We start from the raw sequence: 6,496 nt of genomic DNA on the forward strand, positions 1-6,496 counted from the left end.
CTTAAGGAATATAAGGTCCAATCCTCTCTTCTGTGAGAAAAAGTATTGAGGAATAAACAAAAGCCATTTTGTGCTTTAGATGTAAACATTCTCAAAAAATGTTGGTTCTATTTTTCTTTTTTTTTCCAAACCACTGTACAGGGAGACCAGAGTGGATTACTATCTCAAATACCAAATGTTATATTAGTTTTTATGGTGTGTGTCTAATAAAAGCTTCAATTAGGGTTGTTGTTGTTATGTGCCGTGGAGTCAGACATGACTCATAGCGATGCCTCCTTGGGTTTCCGAGGCAGTATCACTACGGAAGTAGATTGTCCCATCTTCCTTCCGAGAGAAAGAAAAAAGAAAACGTTGAGCTCATTAAGTTCAGTTGCATCTGAAATAATAGCAGTAAAAATACAATTTTGTAAACTGTCAGTTTCTCCTAAAACAAGCCATGTTCTGTGACCTTCCACAGTGATCTAAAACATTTCACAGACTCTGCCAGCCATACATGGAATCCTAGTGGTGCAATAATTAAGCATTCAGCTACTAACCAAGGAACTCTGGTGGTGCAGTGCCTAAGGTATTTGACTGCTAACCAGAAGGTTATTGGTTCAAACCCACCAGCCCCTCAGTGAAAGTAGACTGGGCAATCTACTTCCATGAAGATTTACAGCCTTGGAATGGGAGTCACTATTGAGTCAAAATTGACTCAATGGCAGTGAGTTTGTTTTGATTTTCTTTCAGCTACTAACCAAATGTTTAGATGGGTTTAACATCAACTGCTGGAGAAAAGACCTGGCCATCTATTCTAGTAAAGTTTACAGCCTAGAAAACGTATGGGACAGTTCTATTCTGTACTATAGGGTCTATGAGTTGGAATCAACTCAACAGTACACAACATCAACTGACCATACAGATCAAGAAGCTCACATTTCAGATTATTAAAGACATGCCCTGTTGTGAAAACAATTGGACAACAAGAGAATCATAGCAGTGGATGATTAAGAAAACACCACCAAGAAATCTGTCACTTTATCTTTGTCAGCAGAGTAAGGTTAATTTTCATTTTATCTGGAATCTTCACCTTATTCAATTAATATCCTAAGATCTTTAGTGCACTAAGTCTAAATTCTGTATTTGAATCAATAACATATTTTTAGATTCATATGCCTTGCATTACACTTTCACTTTAATTTAAAGCCAAAAAAAATTTTAAAGATGAGACGCACAATTCTGATTCTTAAAGAGTGACTTATATTTTTCTGTTATTATAGGGGCTGATGAAATTTAGATTTGTGGATAATGGGTTACTTGCCCATAGTTATAAAGCTAGTTTGTGTCAGAGAAAAGACTAGAACTTAGAACTCCTGATATTTATTTCATTATAGGACCAACTGAAAAAAACTGACTGCTAACTCCTCCTTGGGTTTCCGCATAGGTATCACTATGGAAGTAGATTGTCCAGTCTTCCTTCCAAGGAGTGCTTGGTGGCCTGTCAATTTGCTTCTGAAAGCTCACAGCCTTGAAAACTCAATGTAGCAGTTTCATTCTGTACATTTGGGGTCACCATGAGTCAGAATCAACTTAGGGGCTACTAACAAAATTTATGTAATGTGCTTCTTTCCATGAGCTGCACATCTATCGGAGTAATAATTAGTTTTCATAATTGTATATGGAAATATATCTAAGGACATTTGATTTCAAGAAATAGCAAAAAGATGCTAATAAGATACTCAGTAATAGAGAGTCATAAGATGCCACTGTATTTTTAACTTAACATTTGTGGGTATGATAACCCATTTTCATTTTTAGTGACTGCTAAAAAGGCATGGGAGCAGCATCCTCTGACCCACTCTGATCTCACAAGGGGGAAACAGGGTCACCATCAATAGCCAAAGCTTATTCCTATGATATACCACCACCCTCCAACCTTTTTACTAACTCTGATACCAGCCTTCCCTCCTACGGCACTCCCTACTTCTCTGCTGGGCTTGGAAATTCATTGCAATGGCCACATAGAACTCACAGACAATGCTCAAGATTGTGGGGTTTATTGGGGAAGTAACAGGCTACAATGCAGGTTCAGGAACACTCTCAGGATACAATTCTTCCATCAAAACAGTCTTCCCTCAGCTATGCCCTCAGGCACACCTCTCTGGCCCTTCGCTTCTAGGCCTGGCCTTTGCCCTGCTCAGTCAAGTGCTACAAAGCTCTTTTAGCTCTGCTGATAGGTACACCTATGTGCACTCCACTCAGCCAGCAAGACTTCTGCCCAAAGGCACTTTGCTTTCTCGCTCTGTGGGCCAGTTAAGCCCTCTGCTCTGTCTTGTGCCTCAGTTCCACTGCCACCATCTTTTAGCTGGGTGTCTCTCTGCCAAGTAGGTCCAGCACAGGGATGGTGGGTCCAAGGACATGCTACAGTCCACCTCTGTCACGTCTCTATTGATGCCAGTGATATCCCCTGTCCCCCTTCTGCCTCTAACCAAAACAAAACTCACTGCCATCGTGTCAATTCTGACTCATAGAGACCCCCTCCTTGGGTTTCTGAGGCAGTATCTCTACAGAAGTAGATTTCCCAGGCTGCCTTCTGAGGGTGGTTGGTGTGTTTGAACTGTCAGCCTTCTGGTTAGCAGTCAAATGCCTTAGGCACTATGAACCTGGCAGAGTAATACAACTAACCAATCCCAACATGAGAGTTCCATACACCTTATTTGCATGGTCCCACCCGGAGCTCTGGTGCCGTAGTCCCTAAGGTATTTGACTGCTAATCTGAAGGCTGGTGGTTCAAACTCCTTGGAAGGAAGATTGGGTGATTTACTTCCATAGAGATACTGCCTAAGATACCCAAGGAGGGGTCACTATGAGTCAGAATCGATTCGATGGCAGTGAGTTTGTTTTGTCTTTTTTAGATCTGGTAATCTGGTGCAGTTGCAAAGACCATCAGAAATGGTCACCATTAGAAATGCCATATCATGTAATTCACTGCACCACAGTGACTAAGGTATTTAAAAAGAAAAAAAAAAAAAAAGCAGTTGGCATCAAGTCTGTTTGAACTCATGGAGACCCTGTGTGTGCCAGAGTAGAACTATCCTCCATAGGGTTTTCAATGACTGATGTTTTAGAAGTAGATGGCCAGGGCTTTTTTTGAGCATATCTGAGTAGACTTGATCTTCTAACCTTTCAGTTAACTGCCGAGCTTGTTACTGTTTGTAATACCAGGAACTCCAAAAAATGATCTGTTTTATCTCTTCTTTGTTCCTTCTTTTAAGTTTCCTTTAAAGGTACCTAAAGGCACTAAAAACATCCTTTTTCTATCACTGGGTATGTTTATAGTTAAAAAAAAAAATCACATTCCTTCATAGGGAAGCAAGATGGGGACAAGGGGAATGTATTCTTTCTACCTGTGTTTATAACCCACACTGTGCTTTCATTGTTTGTTAAAATAACACCGATACTGACTTGTATTTACAATCATGAAGAGATATAGTTTGTTTTCTATGTTCAACTCTAAATATATTTGAAGCCCAATAATTTCAATCTTGAACTCTTTTACTAGTTTGTTGTTGTTGTTATGTGCCATCGAGTTGGCCCTGAATCATAGCGACCCCTCCTCGGGTTTCCAAGGCAGTATCAATACAGAAGTAAGATTGCCCAACCTTCCTTCCAAGGAGTGGCTAGTTTAGGAATATACATTTTGAGATATTTTGTAGGCAGGCATTCAAATACCATTTACCAAGAGATAATGTGGATCTTGAGTTAGCATGTATGTTGAGGAAGAAGATATCTCTATCACTTTTAAAACAAATAGTCTTGTAGTTGGGTGAACAGAATTCTACTTTAAATGTCCTATTGCTATTTTAATGTTTATGAAAACTGTACTTCCTCAAAAGGCTTCATGAGGAATATACGAAAATAAAGTACATTCTATCATTCCTTTGCTAACATAGATTGTATTTCTGTATCACACAGTTATTCACTGAGAGATTACACACACACACACGCCCACACATACACACATGCACAAAAGAAAAAAAAAACCTTTCTATCCCAAGAAAATCCCAAACCAAGACAAATATGCCATTTATCTACATAAGGCAACTTCCAGGACCTACATGGGAAACAGACTAATCCTTAATATTATAAATATAAGGACTGTAAACTGATTTGAGTTGTGGATTGCCCCCGGGCATTTTGATCTGTTTACTGAAAGATATAAACTGCTTAATTGGATTAGAACTTTACACTATTGGGAGATATACCATGAACTGTACAGAGCAGAGCTCTCAGGAAATATTTATCACTTGAATTTATGCCAATCAGCTAGACCATATTCCTTACTGACTTAAGAATCAAGAAGTGCCCCATAATCTGGCATGAAGTTGGCTGTATTTGTGCTGATTTGTTTTTCCAGTATTAAAGGTTTCCTGTCAGTTTTTGCATTCTTTGAATGATCATAATCAAGGAATTTTAGAGTTGCCAAGACTCTATAGATTAAGAAACAAAGAATAAGACTGAATGAATGGCTTTATAGGTTATATAGGACTAAAAAAGGAGATCACAGTGGTTAAAGCATTTGACTATTAACCAAAAGGCGGTGGTTTGAACCCACCAGCTGCTCCGTGGGAGAAAAATGAGACAGTTAGCTTTCATAAAGACTCACAGCCTTGGAAACCCTATGGGACAGGTCTACTCTGTCCTGTAGTGTCACTGTGAGTTGGAATTGACACAATGGCAATTGGTTTGGTTTGGTTATAGGACTAAAACAAAAAAAACAAACCCATTGTCTTCTAGTCGATTCCGATTCATGACCACCCCATGTGTTACAGAGAAGACTTGTCCCATATGATTTTCATGGCTTTTATCTTGGCTTTAGTCTTGGAGGTAGCAGATCACTAGGCTTTTCTTCCACGATGCTGCTGGGTGTCTTCAAACCACCAAACTTCAAGTAACTTTTTAGTAGTCTAGTGAAAGCCACTTGCACTACCCAGGGACCTCATTACGTAGGACTGTGGTGAGTTAGAAACCCTGGTGGCACAGGGGTTAAGTGCTTGCCTGCTAACCAAAAGGTCCATGATTCAAAACCACCAGCTGCTTCATGGGAGAAAGATATGACAGTCTGCTTCCGTAAAGATTTACAGCCTTATAAACCCTATGTGGTCATTCTGCTCAGTCCTATAGGATCACTATGAGTCAGAATCCACTCAATGACAGTGTTTTTTTTTTAACCTTTGGTTGTTGTTATGGGGAGCTCTGGTGATGTAGTACCTAATGCATTTGACTGCTAACCAGAAGGCTGGCCATTCAAAACCACCAGCCACTCCTCAGAAGGAAGATTGGGCGATCTACTTCTTGGCTCCAACTCATGTCCACCTTATGTATAACAGAAAGAAACTCTGTCAAGTCCTGTAACATCACAATCATTGGTATGTTTGAGACCCTTGCATCTATTGTGTCAGTCCATCAAGTGGAGGATTTTCCTCGTTTCTATAGGACTAGACTCTGCTTTTCTGACTCTCAGTTCATTTGATTACTTTTTCTGAGAATCTGTTCTGTTTGTATGTTTAAACATAACCCATTTCAAGTTTCCAATTTCAGTATTTATGATTTTCAAAAGAAGTCTGAGCATCTCTTTCTTTCTTTTTTTTTAACTTATTTATTTATTTCCAGCGTTCTCTCCCCTAGCCTCCCACCCCTGGTAACCAACAAAGAAAATTTCCTTCCATATATAAACCTTTCCTTGACATTTTACAGTAGTGAACTTACATAATATTTGTCTTTCTGTGATTGACATATTTCACTCAGCATCTGTCCTCCAAGTTCTCTACATTATGCAGTGTTTTGCAGGTTCTGCATTATTCTTTAATGTTGCATAATATTCCACTGTGTGTATGTGCCATAGTTTGTTTATCCAGTCTTCTGTTGATGGACACTTAGGTTGTTTCCCTCTTTTTGCTATTGTAAATAGTGCTGCAATGAACCTGGGTATGCATGTATCTGTTCTTGTCCTGGCTTTCACTTGTTTATATACCTAGTAATGGGATTGCTGGATCAAATGGTGTGTCTAATTCCACCTTTTTAAGGAATCGCCATGTTGCTTTCCACAGTGGTTGTATCATTTTTACAGTCCCACCAGTAGTGTTTGAGAGTCCCAAACAGTCTCTCCACAGCCTTGCCAGCATTTGTTATTTTCTATCTTGTTGAACTTTGCTATTAGTACTGGGGCAAGTATTTTGACTTGCACCTCTGTGATAGCTAATGATCGTGAACATTTCTTCATGTGTTTGTTGGCTGCCTGAATATCCTCTTTGGTGAAGTGTCTATTCATGTCTTCTGACTATTTTTTTAATTGAATTGTTTTTTTGTTGTTATTGAGGTGTTGGAGTTTTCCATAAATTTTAGAGATAAGTCCCTTGTCGAGTATGTCATTGCTAAATATTTTTTCCCAATCTGTAGGTTCTATTTTTACTCTTTTGGAGAGGTCTTTTAAAGAACTTAAAAATTTAATTTCTAG

Source organism: Orycteropus afer, unplaced genomic scaffold (assembly GCF_000298275.1).
Source record: "Orycteropus afer afer isolate SDZICR_OR568_19922 unplaced genomic scaffold, OryAfe1.0 scaffold00152, whole genome shotgun sequence".
Taxonomy (NCBI): Eukaryota; Metazoa; Chordata; class Mammalia; order Tubulidentata; family Orycteropodidae; genus Orycteropus; species Orycteropus afer.